Here is an 18770-nt window from a genome sequence, read left to right as displayed (position 1 = left end):
ACCACTTTGGAACATGATGTGGTGAAACAGTGGTCATTGGTGAGGTCAGCAAGGAGAAAAGATCGAATTACAATGATTTTAATTGTGCTTAAAATTTTTTTGATTAGGTAGGGCATGGTGGCTCATGCCTGTAATCCCAGCACTTTGGGAGGCTGAGGCAGGTGGATCACCTGAGGTAAGGAGTTTGAGACCAGCCTGGCCAACATGATGAAACCCCATCTTTAGTAAAAATAAAAAATTAGCTGGGCAAGGTGGCACACAGCCTGTCCCAGCTACTCAGGAGGCTGAGGCAGGAGAAACTGCTTGAACCCAGGAGGTGGAGGTTGCAGTGAGCCGGGATTGCGCCACTGCACTCCAGCCTGGGCGACAGAGTGAGACTCTGTCTCAAAAAAAGAAAAAAAATTTTTTTTTAGTTAAGCCACTTCTACTCTGGGCAGAGACTGTCTATGCTGGGCACTTCTTTCTTTCTTTTTTTTTTTTTTTTTTTTGAGACAGGGTCTCACTCTGTCACCCAAGCAGGAATGCAGTGGCGAAATCTCGGTTCGCTGCAACCTCTGCCTCCCAAGTTCAAGGGATTCTCCTGCCTCAGCCTCCTGAGTAGCTGGACTCCACCAGCTACCGTCCCCAGCTCAGCCAATTTTTGTTTTTTTGGGTTTTGTTGTCGTTTGTTTGTTTTGTAGAGTTAGGGTTTTACCATATGCCCAGGTTAATCTTGAACTCCTGAGCTCAACTGATCCACATGCCTTGGCCTCCCAAAGTGCTGGGGTTACAGGCATAAGCCACCGCACCTGGCCCCACTTCTTTCTCTTACTGCTTTCTGTAGGATAGCGAGTTTTTTAAACGAGGGTTTGTAGGTAACCTAAGAGTTTTGTAACTGTTTCTTGATCTACCCTCATAAGTTGGAAGTCTATTTATTAAAATGACAGACAGAGATTTGCAGTGTAAGATAAGTGTGTGTGGTTTTGTTTTGTTTTTTCAAAAGCCTACACCACTTGTAGGCTTTTGTATTCCCAGGCAGTCTCCCATCCAAGATACAAAGTAGGTCCGATCCTGCTTAGCTTCCAAGATGAGACAAGCTCGGACACATTTCGAGTGGCAAGACCCTATGGACAAGTATATGTTTTCATGCAGTGTTCCTGTGTGATAATTCATTCATCATTGTTTCCTGCCTCATAGACTGTTTCCTAAATCTACAAAAAAAAAAAAAAAATAGTTGAATTGACATTATAAAACAAGGGTTTGATTACAGTTGTATCCACCACTATCCTTAAGAACAGAGAAAATGCCTTTTGTGCCACTTTCTTTGTCCCAAATATACCCCAGTATCATCAAATGTTTCCTGCATATTACATAGGATTTAAAGTCAGCCATCCAAAATAGCATATTACAGCATTTCCAGAAAGCGATGTGAACAGGGCAAAACTGATGTCTTTTTAGTCGGTGTTTTCTCCCAGGCCTGCATCCATTTGACAAACCAGTTCTCCCGATGATGCCTAGAAGAAAGGACAGAAGAAAAATGTTGATGGAAATCAGAGCAACACAGCCAAAGGCAAACAATTTGGCCAAGCGGTGGCACCAAAATTGCTGTTCTTAAATCCTTCAAGTTCAATCTGTTCTCCAGCAACTGGGCAGAGGGCCAAGGGGTGAGAAATAAGAAAGGCAGTTCCATCTACAGGCTTTCCTCTGGCGTGAAATGCTACAAAATATTCAGCACACACGCACACACACAAAGAGTAGAAAAACTAGCTGTGATGTTTTGTGACTGTATTGGTTATGAAATGGAAATCAGCAAAAATATCAAAATCTCTCTGGAGGGGGTAAGAATCGTATTTATTCATTCAAAACATGTTTATTGGACATTGACCTCTGGTTGCAACATAAAAAGCTCAAGAAATCATTGCTTCCACCCAACCCTGAGAACAAGCCAGTTAAGCTTTAAAAAAAAAAAAAAAAGTTTTTTAAAAACCCCAAAGCCTTCAGAGATCTGGGGACACAATACACCCAAATTACTTAAATCCCAGAAGTATATGGGAGACAAGAATTTCCATGACTGTCCTAATCTCTGGGGACACTGCAAAGAGCTAACTTTTTTCAAATTTGTTTGTTTGTTTTCTTTTGAGACAGAGTTTCGCTCTTGTCACCCAGGCTGGAATACAATGGTGTGATCTCGGCTCGCTGCAAACTCCATCTCCCAGGTTCAATCAATTCTCCTGTCTCAACCTCCCAAGTAGCTGGTATTACAGGCGCCTGCCACCACACCCAGCTAATTTTTGTATTTTTTGTAGAGATGGAGTTTCACCATATTGATCAAGCTGGTCTCGAACTCCTGACCTCAGGTAATCCACCCACCTCAGCCTCCCAAACTGCTGGAGTTACAGGCATGAGCCACCTCGCCTGGCTGGCTTCTTTGAAGGCCACCTAGGATTGCATGGATTCTGATTTGCCCTATGGTGACTGTGCCTTCCTGGCTACAGATGGCATCTCTCCCAGCTCTCCTGTCCTCCGAGCTTCAGGCATGGCCAGTATGTTCAATGGCAGGACTGTGGGATACAGTTGGAGGATGGCCACCGACCCCCTTTATGACTGGGGCTTCTTAGAATTCCTAAGTGGCTACTAAATATTTTTTAAAAGGCCAGGCATGGTGGCTCATGCCTGTAATCCCAGCACTTTGGGAGGCTGAGGCGGGTGGATTGCCTGAGGTCCAGAATTTGAGAGCAGCATGGCCAACAAGGTGAAACCTCATCTCTACTATAAATACAAAAGATAGCCAGGCATGGCGGTGGTCACCTGTAGTCCCAGCTACTCAGGAGGCTGCGGAAGGAGAATTACTTGAACCCAGGAGGTGGAGTTTGCAGTGAGCCGAGATGGTGCCATTGTACTCCAGCCTGGGCAACAGAGCAAGTCTCCATCTCAAAAAAAAAAAAAAAAAAAAAATTGAAAAAGAAAGAAAGGAAAAAGCAGAGGGCTGGGCTTCTGAGAAGCCCCATGGGGAGAAGCCTATTCAATGCACCTGGGCGGCCTGAAGGACCAGAGCTCGGCTGATCATTCATGGGCTTGTCACTCAGTCCGTAAAAGAATGGGGATTCCGAGGAAGGACAAATAAAGGAAAGAAAAAAGACGGAAAGGTCAGAGTATGCCCCGACGCCTCAGAAACCCAGATCCTGTTTCCCAGGCCTGGCTGTCCTCCAAGATTAGGATAATGGTGAAGAGACAGAGCTTCTCCTGAGATCAAAAACCCCCTTACTAGTAGGCGTGCTTCTGACAAATCAAACAAGACAGAGACCTGGGCCAGGAGAGAGAAGAGACCCCAAAAAGTGACCAAAGCGATCCCTGTCAGGATAGCACAGTCACAACGATAATAATTGCCGGCGTCTGCTGACCGCTAGCTAGCTCTTTTTTTTGTTATTGTTATTGGTGGTGGTGGTGGTGGTGGTTGGTTTTTTGTTTGTTTTTTTCTTTTTTGAGATGGAGTCTCGCTCTGTCGACCAGGCTGGAGTGCAGTGGTGCGATCTCGGCTCACTACAACCTCCACCTCCTGGGTTCAAGCGATTCTCCTGCCTCAGCCTCCCCAGTAGCTGGGATTACAGGCACCCGCCACCATGCCCAGCTAATTTCTGCATTTTTAGTGAAGACAGGGTTTCACCATGTTGACCAGGCTGGTCTCAAACTCCTGACCTCAGGTGGCCCACCTGCCTTGGTTTTCCAGAGTGCTGGGATGACAGGCGCGAGCCAACGCGCCCGGCTTGCTTTGTTTCGTTTGTATTTTATTTTATTTATGTATTTATTTTAGAGACAGGGTGTGGCTCTGTAGCCCAGGGTGGAGAGCGTGGGGCAATCACAAGCTCTGTGCAACCTCAAACTCCTCCACTCATGCAATCCTCCCACCTCAGCCTCCCACAGTGCTGGGATTTCAAGTGTGACCCACCACACCTGGCTGTTTTTTACATTTTAAATACACTTTTTAAATTTTAGAATACTTTTTAGATTTCCTAGCTGTTCGATGCACTTTAATCTCTCGTTTACTTTTGTTGGTGAAGAAACTAGCCCGTCTTCTTTTACAGATGCAGCGTCTGATGTGCAAACAGGCAAAGTCACTTATCCACAGCTGGTACATGAAGGCACACTACCCAGGAGGTCTGGCTCCCCGCAGATGGGAGGGTAGACATGACTAAGAGCCAGCCTTCAGAGAGCAGAGCTACCTCCTCCCAGGGTGCTCAGAACAAAGCAAGGCTCTTTCAGCCTGGGGATGCCCTGAATGAAGGAACTCAGCCTTTTTTGGCTCCTGTTCCACGAGGTGTTAGGGATGGATTAAACAGTGGTTAAGAGCTGAAACTCTGGGTTTGAATCTCTACTCCATCCATGATTAGCAGCTTAGTGGGGTGAGGGACCCCGGAGGTGGGCAATTTCTTCCTGGATCATTGTGGGACTCGCCAAGAGGGGGTTTCTACTTCCCCGTGTAAAAGAAAGATAAAAAGTTGGCCAGGATCGCTTGAGCTCAGGAGGATGAGGCTGCAGTGAGCTATGGCTGTACAACTGCACGCCAGCCTGGGCAACACAGTGAGACACCGTTTCAAAAAAATTGAAAAAGGGCCAAGAGCGGTGGTTCACGCCTGTAATCCCTGCACTTTGGGAAGCCGAGGTGGGCAGATCACAAGGTCAAGAGATCGAGACCATCCTGACCAACATGGTGAAACCCCCTTCTCTACCAAAAAATACAAAAATTAGCCAGGCGTGGTGGTGGGCACCTGTAGTCCCAGCTACTTGGGAGGCTGAGGCAGGAGAATCGCTTGAACCCAGGAGGCGGAGGTTGCAGTGAGCCAAGATCATGCCACTGCACTCCAGCCTGGCAACAGGGCAAGACTCCATCTCAAAAAAAAAAAAAAGAAAAAGAAAAAAGTTATAGTAACTGTCATAGAACGTTGCGGCAGACACTCAAAAGTGCCCAGTCATATCTCTTTCCTTTCCCTTTGGTAACAGAATCCCAATTTTGTTCAGGGCAACAATGAACCCTACCGCAGGTAATGGATCATGGTTGGTTTTACTTGGGATAATCCTGTCACTCATTCTTTTCAACCCTCCCCGACTGCTGGGGTTGATCCTCTTCACTCCTTTTGGCCGATGAGCCTCAGCAGAAATTGGCTTGGGGCAGAGGGGCTGTTCTCAGAAATTATCCTCTTTCCCGATCAAAGGGGGCAGACACAGTTGCAACATGCCCCGTCTTCCTTCCCGGAACCCCGTCATGACATGTCATGACTTCCACGGCCATCTCAGAATGGAAGTGATCAGATTGAAGACAAACACAATATATGAAGAAGGACGGGGTGGATAAGCAGAAAACCCTGGGTCTCAGGAATCCTAACACTGGGTATCTACCCAAAGAAAAAGAAATGATTGCATCAGAAAGACACGTGCACTTTTACATTGATCACAATACTATCCACAATAGCAAGTTGTAGAATTGACCCAAGCGTCCATCAGCAGATGACTGGATAATGAATATGTGATACATATGCCCCTCACAGAATACTATGCAGCCATTAAAAAGCATAAAATCATGTCTCTTGCAACGTATGCCCCACAGAATACCATGCAGCCATTAAAAAGCATAAAATCATGTCTTCTTGCAGCAACATGGATGGAACTCAGGCCATTATTCTAAGTGAAATGACTCAAAAGCAGAAAATCAAATACCAAACATTCTCACTTATCAATGGGAGCTAAACGATGGCTACTCATGGACATAAAGATGGAAATAAATAACCCAAGACTCCAAAAGGGAGAAAAGGTGGGAGGGGAAAGGGGGTAAGGGTTGAAAAGCCACCTGTTCACAATAGGTACAGTGGTACCATGCTCACCATTTGGGTTATGGGTGGCATAATCGGTACGATGCGCACTATTTGGGTGATGGATACACTAGAAGCCCAGACATCACCATGACACGACATAACCGTGCAACAAACCTGTACAAGTACCCCATGTCTATGAAATTTAAAAAACATATTTTAAGGCAAAAAGAGAAAATTCTGGGTTTCTGGTGGTGCCAACATCATTCCACCTGAGAGAAGCATAAAACATAATTCGTGAAATTAGCTATGGACATTGTGAAATGGAAGCGATGGATCTACATGTTCTGCAAAGTATAAACTGAGAAAACCATTCATCCAGGTGGAATCTAAAAACACAGATAAGGTAGAAATGCCATTTTCTGGAAAATCCTACCTACTTTTCAGATCTTGGGCCCCCACTAACTTCCCATGCCAGGTTTCTCTGTCTCTTCTCTCCTCTCCCTCCCCCTCTCTCTTTCTCTCTCCATATTCTATCACTGTTCAAGATTAGCTAATCTTTTGCACTGAAAGGTGACATGGCATAGTAAAACACAGTTTCAACATTAATTTCCTGGCTCAAATTTTTAAAGACCTAGCTTTTATTTCCTTATACTCCTAGTATAATTTGTTATTTGCACTGAACTAAGAAATTACAGGTACACCTTGGAGGTCATGCAGATTCTGTTCCAGCCCACTACAATAAAGCTGATATCTCAATAAAGTGAATCTCACATAATTTTTGGTTTTACAGCTCATACAAAAGTTATGTTGGCACTATACTGTAGTCTACTAAGTGTGCAATAGCATAATTTCTAAAAAACAGTGTACATACCTTAATTTTAAAATACTTATTGCTGGCCAGGTGCCGTGGCTCATGCCTGTAATCAGTACTTTGGGAGGCTGAGGTGGGCGGATCACCTGAGGTCAAGAGTTCAAGACCAGCCTGAGCAATATGATGAAATCCTGTCTCTACTAAAAATACAAAAATTAGCTGGGTATAGTGACATGGGCCTATAATCCCAACTACTCGGGAGGCTGAGACAGGAGAATCGCTTGAACCCAGGAAGTGAAGGTTGTAGTGAGCTGAGATCGAGCCATTGCACTCCAGCCTGGGCAACAAGAGCAAGACTCCATCTAAAAAAATAAAAAATAAAAAATAAAAAATAAAAAACTTTATTGCTAAAAATGCTAACGATCATCAGCCTTCAGCAGGTCATAATCTTTTTGCTGGTGGAGGGCCTTGCCTTGTTATTGATGGCTGCTGTCTAATCAGGGTGGTGGTTGGGTGACTAAAAATTTCTTAAAATAAGACAACAGTAAAATTTGGCACAAGCTTGTGAAGTTTGACTCTTCCTTTCATGAAAGCTTTTTCTGAAGCATGCAATGTTATTTGAGAGCATTTTACCCACAGCAGAGCTTCATTCAAAATTGCAGTCGATCCTCTCAAATCCTGCTGCTGCTTTATGAGCTCAATTTATGTAACGTTCTAAATCCACTGCTGTCGTTTTAACAATGTTCACAGCATCTTCACCAGGATTAGAGTCCATCTCAAGAAACCACTTTCTTTGCACATCTATAAGAAGAAGCTTCTCTTCAGGAAGTTTTTCATGAGATTACAGCAAGTCTGTGATGTCTTCAGGTTCCACTTCTCATTCTAGTTGTCTTGCTGTTTCTACCGCAACTGAATTAATTTCTCCACTGAAGTCTTGAACCCCTCAAAGTCATCCATGAAGGTTAGAATCCACTTCTTCCAAACTCTTAAGGTTGATATGTTGATCTCCTCCCATGAAGCACAGATGTTATTAATGGCATCTAGAATGTTGAATTCTTTCCAGGAAGCTTTCAAGTTACTTTGCCCAATCCATCAGAGGAGTCACTATCTGTGGCAGCTACAGCCTTACAAAATGTATTTCTTAAATAAGACTTAAAAGTTAAAATTACTCCTTGATCCATGGCCTGTAGAATGGATTTTATGTCAGTAGGAATGAAAAAAATAGTCATCTCCTTGTATATCACCATCAAAGCTCATGGGTGACCAGGTGCATTGTCAATGAGCAATAATATTTTGAACAGAGTCTTTCCTTTCCTGAGCAGTAGGTCTCAACAGTGGGTTTAAAATATTGAGTAAACTGTGCCATAGAAGACAGATGTGCTGTCATACAGCCTTTGTTATTTCATTTATGGCACACAGGCAGGGTAGAAGATTTTGCATAATTTTCTTTTCTTTCTTTTTTTTTTTTTTTTTTTTTTNAGATGGAGTCTCACTCTGTCACCCAGGCTGGAGTGCAATGGCATGATCCTGGCTCACTGCAACCTCTGCCTCCCAGGTTCAAGTGATTCTCCTGTCTCAGCCTCCTGAGTAGCTGGGATTGCAGGCGCACACCAACATGCCTGACTAATTTTTGTATTTTTAGTAGAGATAGAGTTTCACCATGTTGGTCAGGTGTCAAACTCCTGACCTCATGAACCACCTGCCTCAGCCTCCCAAAGTGCTGGGATTACAGGCGTGAGTCACCATGCCCGGCCTGATTTTGCATAATTCTTAAGTGCCCTGGAATTTTTGAAACAGTAAATGAGGATTGGCTTCAACTTAGAGTCACCAACTTCATTAGCCCCTAACAAGAGCGTCAGCCTGTTCTTTGAAGCTTGAAAGCCAGGCATTGACTTCTTAGCTATGGAAATCCTAGCAGGCATCTTCTTCAAATAGAAGGCTGTTTCATTCACACTGAAAATCGATTATTTAGTGTAGCTACCTTCCTCAATGATCTTAACTAGATCTTCTGGATAATTTGATGCAGTTTCTACATTAGCACTTTTGACTTCACCTTGCACTTCGATGTTATAGAGACAGTTTTTTTTCCTTCAGCCTCATGAACCAACCCCTGCTAGCTTCAACCTTTTCTTCTGTGGCTTCCTCACTTCTCTCAGCCTTCACAGAATTGAAGAGAATTAGGGCCTTGCTCTTAATTAGGCTTTGGCTTAAGGAAATGTGGTGGCTGGTTTGCTCTTCTATCCAGACCTTTAAACTTTCTCTGTATCAGCAGTAAGCCTGTTCTGCTTTCTTTTCATTTGTGTGTTCACTGGAGTGGCACTTTCCATTTTCTCTAGTAACTTTTCCTTTACATTCACAACTTGGCTAAGTTGCAAAAGAGGCCTAGGAATTGGCTAATCTCAGCTTCCAGCATACCCACTTCATGAAGCTTAATCATTTCTACCTTTTGATTTAAAGTGAGAGAGATGCGACTCTTCCTTTCACTGGAGCACGTAGAGGCCGTTGTAGGGTTCTTCACTGGACTAACTTCAGTATTTTTGTGTCTTAAGGAACAGAGAGGCCCGAAGTTTGGAAGAGAGATGGAGAAACAACCATTCTGTGCAGTAGTCAGAACACACACAGCATTGATGGAATAAGTTTGCCATCTTCTATGAGTGCAGTTCACGGTACCCCAAAACAATTACAGTAATAACATCGAAGATCATCCATCATAGATCACTGTAATAGACATGATAATAATTAAAAAGCTAAAATATTGTAAGAATTCACAAAACATGACACAGAGACATAAAGTGAGCACATGCTGTTGGGAAATTGGCGCCAGTAGACTTGTTCCATGCAGGGCTTCTTCAAACCTTCCATCTGTAAAAAAAAAAAAAAAAAAAAAAACCTCAGTATAAGGCTGGGAGCTGTGGCTCACACCTGTAAGCCCAGCACTTTGGGAGGCCCAGGCGGGCAGATCACGAGGTCTGGAGATCAAGACCATCCTGGCTAACACAGTGAAACCCCATCTCTACAAAAAATACAAAAACTTAGCCGGGCGTGGTGGCATGTGCCTGTAATCTCAGCTACTGGGGAGGCTAAGGCAGAAGAATCGCTTGAACCTGGGAGGCAGAGGTTGCAGTGAGCCGAGATCATACCACTGCACTCCAGCCTGGGCAACAGAGCGAGACTCCATCTCAAAAAAAAAACAAAACCAAACCTCAGTATCTGCAAAGTGCAGTAAAGCAAAGCCCAATGGAACAAGGTATGCCTGCACTATTCTAAAACTACATCATTCATACTATTTGTGGTGGTGCTGTCACGGTGCCCAGCACAGAGCAGGCCCTCAAATATTTGGTGAAGAAATGACTATTAGCCAATAGAGAAGCCCAAAGCAGGGCCAGTGTCACTGGAAAGCTGGGTCCCTTTAAACCAGCAGATGGCATCCTCAGCCTGGGATTCTTCAGGAAGGCCTTGAGAATCCTACAGAAACTGAATCACACTTCTGTTTCCTCACAATGGTTCTTTTCTTTGGACAAAGACGTCTGATGAGATGGATTCTTTCCGGTAAAACAAAATGTGATTTGGAGAATTAGCAGGCTGCCTTCATTCTTGGCAGTAAAAGAAACCAGCAACATGGTTACTCATCCTTGCCCAGGCTGCATGTTATGGATCAAAAATGGGGTGGCCTGGGACCCAGGGCTCATACGATGCTGCCCCCAACCAGAGAACCACACAGAAGACTTTCAAGGACTCCAACTTGTACTGATGTTCTCTAGAAGGGACTGAATGGGACGTATATTACCAGGCACATCACACAGAAAAACTTTTTTTTTTTAATATGTATGTATTTATTTCTTTATTACCCCCACCCCCAGAAAAACTTCTTTAAAATCCTCTGTACCCATTTCTGTCCCCACGAGTCTCACATTCCTGGGAACCTACTCACATCTCTCTCCTTCCCCAAACTCAGGAATTCTCCCACCCCCTACCCATCTGGCCTGCTTCCACGTAAGGTTACCAAATGTACAAAATAAAAATACAAGACACTCAATTAAATTTTGAAAATCAAATAAATCTGTAGTATTAATAATAAAGTTCTGACTCTGTGGGACACCTGACCATGGTCTGGCCAATCAGAGGTTCCGTGATTAGTGGAAAGATGGTCACATGAGCCAAGTTGGGCCAATGGGAAAGTGTAATATTTGGGACATATTTATACTAAAAAAAAAAGTGTTGTTTATCTGAAATTCAAATTTAATGAGGATCCTGCATTTTCTCTACAGCCCTACCACCACACGCTTCTTACATAAAAACAATGCAGAAGATGAACTAATTCTACAATACTTGCTGCACACTTAAAAATCTGTTCAGGACCAGGTGCAATGGCTCATGCCAGTAATCCTAGCACTTTGGGAGGCCAAGGTTGGAAGACCATTTGAGGTCGGGAGTTTGCTGAGGCAGGAGGATCACCTGAGCCCAGGAGGTCAGTGCTATAGCAAGCCATGATCGTGCCACTGCACTCCAGCCCGTGCAACAGAGCAAGACCTTGCCCCCCACAAAAAAGAAAAAGAAAATATATCCTGTCTTCCCACACCAACTTCACACATACGGAGAGCTATTAAGAATTCAGTCATACTGGTTGGGTGTGGTGGCTCACCCCTGTAATCCCAGCACTTTGGGAGGCTGAGGCAGGCAGATCACAAGGTTAAGAGATCGAGACCATCCTGGTCAAAAAAAAAATTAGCTGGGCGTGGTGGCACATGCCTGTAGTTCCAGCTACTTGGGAGGATGAGGCAGGAGAATCGCTTGAACCCGGGAGGCAAAGGTCGCAGTGAGCCGAGATCGCACCACCGCACTCCAGCCTGGGCGACAAGAGTGAGACTCCGTTTCAAAAAAAAGAATTCGGCCATACTCACAAAACACGTATACTTCATCTGGAAAATTATATTGATGTCATGTACAAACAATTTTCCTACCTCTAACAATAAGACTGAGAACCTAAGTATTCAAGACCCACAGGTAAGAATCAAATATTCTATGTTGGTGTCTCCTAAGGCATCTGGATGTGCGAGAGAGACAGGCCTGGAAGCGGACCTTGGCTGAAGAGGGATGGGGTTGAGGGGAAAATACACAGCTCCCCCTTCCCTTGGGAGGGACACCTCTGAACCATGTTCTGCGCATCCCCGGAGTTCCCAGGGAGACCAGGACCTCGTTGTTCACAGCACTCAATAACATGCCTTCTATTGGCTTTCTTCCTTTCCCAGCCTCACATCTCTGTTCCTTTTCTGGCGCATTCTGGTATCACCTCCAAATGAACCACTTCTGGAGGAATCCTTGACTCGGGGTCTGCTTCCAGGGAATCCAAACTCAGGAGACTCCCAACAAACCGGAGTCCACCCACATCCTCAGACTAAAAACCCCTGTTCTAGAGGACTTGACACACCCAGCAAGCGGTGCTCACTGCAGAGCAACCTGCCGTGGTGAGTTAGCGCCTTGTTTAAAAAAGAAACAAATTCCCAAGACCCTGTAACTCCTCGCACCTGATGTTCTCATTGCCATCGGTTTGTGAATTTTTGAACTCTTCTGATCCTTGTGTTCCTAAGACACAGGCAGGTTGTGCTTTTAGGGGGATGATTGATTGTTCCCTGTCAATTCTACCCGTTCCTCCACTGTGCTAAAAACCCTACGTTTATATGGGACAGCCTTCTTACTGTTTTAATTCAGCTCCCTGTGATCTCCCTGTCCACAAGAAGATTTCCTGAAGCAGATGCTCCTTCCCTACCCGCTGAGCCTGCCTCACTTTCTGTCTCATTTAGAAGAGCAATAGCAGGGGCTGGGCGCTATGGCTCACAACTGTAATCCCAGCACTTTGGGAGCCAAGACGGGTGGATCACCTGAGGTCAAGAGTTTGAGACCAGCCTGGCCAACATGGCAAAATCCCATCTCTACTAAAAAAATAAAAATAAAAAAAATTAGCTGGGCATGGTAGTGAGTGCCTGTAATTCCAACTCCTTGGGAGGCTGAGGCAGGAGAATCACTTGAACGTGGGAGGCAGAGGTTGCAGTGAGCCAAGATCACGCCATTGCAGTCCAATGTGAGTGATAGAGTGAGACTCTGTCTCAAAAAAAAAGAAGAAGAAGAAGAAGAGCGAGCAATAGTGATGGAAATGGCCTAATGGCACAATGAGGATCTCGGCAGGCAGGCAGACCTGGTTCCATCACGGAATACCCCTGGGACACTGGCCAGAGGTGTCAGTCTCCCAATCTGTAAAATGGAGTATAATAATGATAACTGCGCTCTGTAGTTACTAGTGAGAACAAAATAAGATAATACGGTAAAATGCTCAGCACAGTGCCTTGCACATGGAAAACGCTTGAGGCATGGAGGCCTTCATTGCCACTCAAGCCTAGCAGTCTTAAATATTTCTTGAATGAATGAAGTCAACAGAGAAGGCCACGCTGTGGGCAGTGCCTTTGGCTAAATCTCAGAAGACCTGAGGTCCTGCCTCTTACAGCCATTCTCTCCTGATTCTCTGTCTCTTTTTCTTCCTGTCTCTGTCTCTTATAGTTCCTTCTCTGCCTCTCTCTGTGTGTTTCTCTTCTCCTAGTCTCTTTTCGTGTGGTCTATTTCTCTCTCTCTCTCTCTCTCTCTCTCTCTCTCTCTCTCTCTGTGTGTGTGTGTGTGTGTGTGTGTGTGTGTGTGTGTGTGTGTGTGTGTTTCTTTGTGGCTCTGTTTCTTTCTCTCTGTCTCTTTCTCTCACTTCCTGTTTCTCTCCTGGTCTCTGTCTGAATCCAGCCCCCGCCATATCACCCCCACACCAATCTCCTCTCGCAGGGACCAGGTTGTCAGGCTGCTCACGTCGTGGGCTGCCTTGAAACCTGCCACGCACATTCTCATAGCTAGATTTCTCCTGCATCCACCTTAGCTTAAAAAAAAACTCTTTTGACCTTTGAGATTCAAATAAAAAGGGCATAGAATAGCCTCAGGAAATAGCAGTGCCTGGAAAACACAAACCTCATTCCTAAACGTTGTGATCATTTTTTCTTTTATTTCTATCTCTGCTGCCTGAAGCAGGATAAACTTTGTGTTTTTGAAAGACACATAGCACAAGGATGTGGGGACCCCTGGAAGTCCTCAGTGGAAGTTGCCCCACAACCAATCCTCCAAGTGAAGCGCTCCTCACTACCCCAGTCCCCACCATGAACACCAAGGTGAGCTGAGCTGATAACAATTTTATTTTCTGGAATCCGTCAACATGCGCACAGATGTGCCCGGCAGTTGCCTCCTAATCCTGCTGAGCCATTAGCCACAAATTCGTCTTTTGTTACAATTTAGCTGTGAGCTTCAGAGACTGACAAGAGTCTGGGGAAGGGAGAAGAGGGTAAGGCTGTGAAAAGATCCTGAAGAGGTGTTAAGAGCTCAGCGGTTGAGCCAGACATCCCTGGGTTCAAGCCTGGCCAGAACACTTAAGGGCTGGCTAACCTTGGGCAGAGTGACAGCTAACAAGTGTTCAGTACTTGTAATGTGCATGGCATTGTGATAAGCTCCGTAAAGATGATCTCATTTAATCCTCCCTGCAAGCCTGTGAATGACAGACCAGCTACGACCCAGAGAGGCTGGCTAACTCATCCAGTGTCACACAGCGAAGTGGTCACTCTTTGAACAGTCAGCTTCCTCAGCCCAATCCCTGGAGACTTTGAGTAGGGGGAATGCTGGTTCCTGGTACTCCCCACCCACACTCTGAGTGTCCTAACCCCCATGGTTTCTCCCAGTGGAATTTTCACCCATCATAGAGCTGCCCCGGGAAGCTGTGTAACTGCTTTTAGTGCTGGCCCCTCGCTGGAGTGGAGTCCATGCAGTTCTACGAATTCAAAAAAGCGTAACACCCTGGTTGTCAAGGCAGATGGGTGAGTGAGTATCGGGCATTTTCAGCAAGGCTTGGGGGGGACTCTGGGTCTGCTTCTTGAGTATCCAGAGCTCCAGCCGGTAGCCTCCCAATGCATGACTGTGGGCCACTGGAGAAGGAGCAGGAAGGTGTGGAGGGCTAACCAGTAAGCTGGGCATGGTGGCAGGTGCCTGTAGCCTGTAGTCCTAGCTACGTGGGAGGCTGAAGTGGTAGAATCACTTGAGGCTAGGAGTGTGAGGCTGAGTGTGCCATGACTGAGCTTGTGAACAGCCACTGCATTCTAGTCTGGGCAACATAGAGACCTCATCTCTTAAAAAAGAAAAAAAAAAAAAAAAAACTTTGGGAGCCAAGGCAGGCAAATCACGAGGTCAGGAGTTTGAGACCAGCCTGACCAACATGGTGACACCCCATCTCTTCTAAAAATGCAAAAATTCGCCAGGCATGGTGGCTTGCACCTGTAATCCCAACTACTCAGGAAGCTGACACAGGAGACTCACTTGAACCCAGGAGGTGGAGGCTGCAGTGAGCCAAGATCATGCCACTGCACTCCAGCCTGGGTGACACAGCAAGACTCCATCAAAAAAAGAAAAAAAAAATAGAGAAACACTGCTTAACTCTTCAGATACACTATCCTCTGGGGAAAGCAATCTAAGATAGTTTCCTTTCACATATGAACATTTCTGAAATTCGGACATATCTTACAATTAACGCTATTTTGTAACTACTTGGTAGCACCGTCTTAAGCATATGTATAAGAACAGTGAGTCCTACAAAGATATACCTTCTATTCAGTGATCTACGGTAGGTCAGGGGCTGACTCTTATTGGCCCAACTTGGATCACATGCCCCTCCCTGGCCAATCATGGCATCTCTAGTTGTAACACCTTAGTCACATGCACGTCTGGGATTGGAAGTTGAGGTCTGCCTCATCTGAGCAGGTGGTTCGACAAAGGATGAGTGACTTCTGAGAGGAAAATCAAAATGCCATTACCAGGAGAAAGAGAACTGTGGATTCTAGGAAGGTAGAAGCAACGACTGCATCCTCTACCCAGAGTCATTATGAGTTTCCATGAGAGCATCTGTGTGAGACAATTGGCCCATAGAAAATGCTCAGTACTCTCACCTGCTAATATTATTAAAGATGCCGAGTTTAAATGTTTTATCTGAACCTATTCAGGCCTCTACACAAAACTTCTAGTTTGCAGGAAATGCCCAATTAGAAGTGGATGGTATACACAGGAGTGGTTTTTTTTTCTTTAAACTTCTCAATGTGTTTGGAATTTTTCAAAATAAAAACAGATTAGTAAGAAAGATACTTAGGCTGGGTGTGGGGGCTCACACCTATAATCCCAGCACTTTGAGAGGAAGCTCACTTGAGCCCAGGAGTTTGGGACAAGGCTGGGAAACATAGTGAGACCTTGTCTCCACCAAAAAAAAAAAAAAATTAAATTAGCTAGACGTGGTGGTGCACGCCTGTAATCCCAACTACTTAGGCGGCTGAGGCAGAAGGATCATTTGAGCCCAGGAGTTTGAGGCTGCAGTGAGCTATGGCCATGTGCTCTTAGAGCAAGATCCTGTCTATAAAAAAGAAAACAAGATGTTTGTCATAACTAATAATTAGAGAAATGCAAACAGAAACAGAGATGACCACTTCATACCCACTAGTATGCCATAATGGCAAGTATTGGCAAAGATGTGGAGAAATTGCAATCATTGTGTGGCTGCGATGGAAACAGTTGGGCAATTCTTCGAGAAGTTAATGGAATTACCATATGATGCTGCAATTCCACTTCTAAGTATATGCTCAAAGGAATTAAAAAACGGTGCTCGGCCAGGTGTGGCAGCTCACGCCTGTAATCCTAGCACTTTGGGAGGCCGAGGTGGAGAGATCACGAGCTCATGAGTTCGAGACCAGCCTGGCCAAGATGGTGAAACCCTGTCTCTACTAAAAATACAAAATATTAGCTGGGTGTGGTGGTGGGCGCCTGTAATTCCAGCTACTCTGGAGGCTGAGGCAGAAGGATCGCTTGAACCTGGGAGACAGAGGTTGCAGTGAGCCGAGATTGCACCATTGCTCTCTAGCCTGGGTGACAGAGCAAGACTCCACCTCAAAAAAAAAAAAAAAAATGGGTGCTCAAACACATACTTGTACATGGATGTTCGAAGCGGCACTCTTCAGCCAAAAGGTGGAAACAATTCAAATGTCCATTAATGGACAAATGAATAAACTGTGGTCTATACAATGGAATATTACTGAGGCATAAAAAAGGATGAAATACTGATACATGCTGTAACACCGATGAACCTTGAAAACATTCTCCTAAGTGAAAAAAGCCAGACACAAAAGATCACATATTGTATGGTTCCATCATTATGAAATATCCAGAATAGGCAAATCCATAGAGACAGGAAGCAGATCAGTGGTTCCTAGGGACTGAGGGTGGAAAGGAGGAGGAGTAACTGCTTAATGGGTGTAGGGTATTCTTTTGGGGTGATGAAAATATTTTGGAATTAGAGGTGGGGTTGCACAACATTGCACGTATACTAAATGCCACTGAATTGTTTACTTTGCAAAGATTCATTTTATGTTGTGTAAATTTCACCTCACTAAAAAAAAGTTGATGGGAAAATGAAATAAAATTAATACATAAGAAGCCCGCCCAGGAAATATTTATAAGAAAGTAGGGAAATAAGACAGGGAATAGGAGATAATAAAAAAAAAGTACACTGAGCAAGTTAGTCCTATGGGCAACTGGAGCTCCGTCCCTCTGGGGACCCCAGGGGGCCAGTGCAGATTACACACTTTGGTCTTCCTGTTCCAAATGGTGAAAGAGTAGAGATGTGTGTTCCAGCTCTCCGCAGTCATTGTATGAGAGCTGCTCTCAGAGGATGTTTATCCCTGATACCTTCGGGCCTGTCCCCTGTGTCAACAGAGATCTCCAGAGACAGCCCTCAAGGCAAAAGACACAGGTGCACAGAAGCGGTCAAGACCAAGGGCATAGGTGGCATCTCCTGCAGGTTCTAAGAGGAGTGTGTATGATGAGGCAAACAAGAGTGTCTCCTCTGCGGTCAAATGGCTTGTAAAATCCAGAGTATCTGTGAGAGCAGCAAAGTGTTTTGCTGAATCTTATTGAGAATTACATTTCTTTGCTTCCTTCCTTTCTTCCTTCTTTCCTTACTTCCTTCCTTCTATCTTCCTCCCTTTCTCCTTCCTTCCCTCCCCTCCTCCCTCCTTCCTTCCTCCCTCCTTTCCTTTTTCCTTCTCGAGACCGAGTCTCACTCTGTCGCCCAGGCTGGAGTACAGTGGCACAATCACAGCTCACTACAGTTTGGACCTCCCAAACTCAAGGGATCCTCCTGCCTCAGCCTCCCGAGTAGCTGGGACTATAGACACACGTCACCATGCCCAGCTAATTTTTTGTATTTTTTAGTAGAGACAGGGTTTCACCATATTTCCCAGGCTGGTCTCGAACTCTTGAGCTCAGGCAATCCGCCCACCTTGGCCTCTCAAAGTGTTAAGATTATAGGCATGAGCCACCACGCCTGGCCTTATTTTTTTTATTTATTATTATTATTATTTATTTTTTGTAGAGACAGGGTTTTTTGTTTGTTTGCTTGTTTTTTTTTCTTTCTGAGATGGAGTCTTGCTCTGTCACCAGGCTGGAGTGCAGTATCATGATCTCGGCTCACTACAACCTCCACCTCCCGGGTTCAAGCAATTCCCCTGCCTCAGCCTCCTGAGTAGCTGGGACTACAGGGACGCACCACCACGCCCAGCTAATTTTTGTATTTTAGTAGAGACAGAGTTTCACCACGTTGACCAGGATGGTCTTGATCTCCTGACCTCGTGATCTGCCCGCCTCAGCCTCCCAAAGTGCTGGGATTACAGGCATGAGCCACAGCGCCCAGCCCAGACAGGGTTTTGCTATGCTGCCCAGGCTGGTCTCAAACTCCTGTGTTTAAGTAATCCACTCTCCTCAGCCTTGCAAAGCATGAGCCACCACACCCACCCCACGTATTTTTTTTCCCCATAAAAACATGTCATTACCAGCTCATTGGGAAGCTGGAGTGGAAGGTCAGCACTGCTCTCCTATTGATAGTGTCCCATGCCTGGCCTACAGGCAATTGGACTTTTGCAGGTGAGTCACACCTCCATGGATCAACCAGGAAGGTCTCCCCAGATCAGAAGAATCCCAGGGTTTGTGAAAAATGCATGTTCCACTCTCCCCTACACATGCAAATATGTGAAAATCACGAATCTTTTTTTTTTTTTTTTTTTTTT

General features: G+C 45.1%; 1 long non-coding RNA gene across 1 annotated transcript in view; it reads right to left on the bottom strand.

Annotated features, from left to right (window-relative positions):
- Positions 1-1265: 1265 nt before the first annotated feature.
- Positions 1266-18770, bottom strand: part of LOC108282221 — a 26607-nt gene continuing 9102 nt past the window's right edge. The window contains exon 3 of the long non-coding RNA XR_001816317.2: positions 1266-1493. This is a non-coding gene — a long non-coding RNA (uncharacterized LOC108282221). The remainder of the gene's footprint in view (positions 1494-18770) is intronic.

Source organism: Cebus imitator, unplaced genomic scaffold (assembly GCF_001604975.1).
Source record: "Cebus imitator isolate Cc_AM_T3 unplaced genomic scaffold, Cebus_imitator-1.0 Scaffold237, whole genome shotgun sequence".
NCBI lineage: Eukaryota > Metazoa > Chordata > Mammalia > Primates > Cebidae > Cebus > Cebus imitator.
This window is presented reverse-complemented; position numbering and strand designations above follow the sequence as displayed.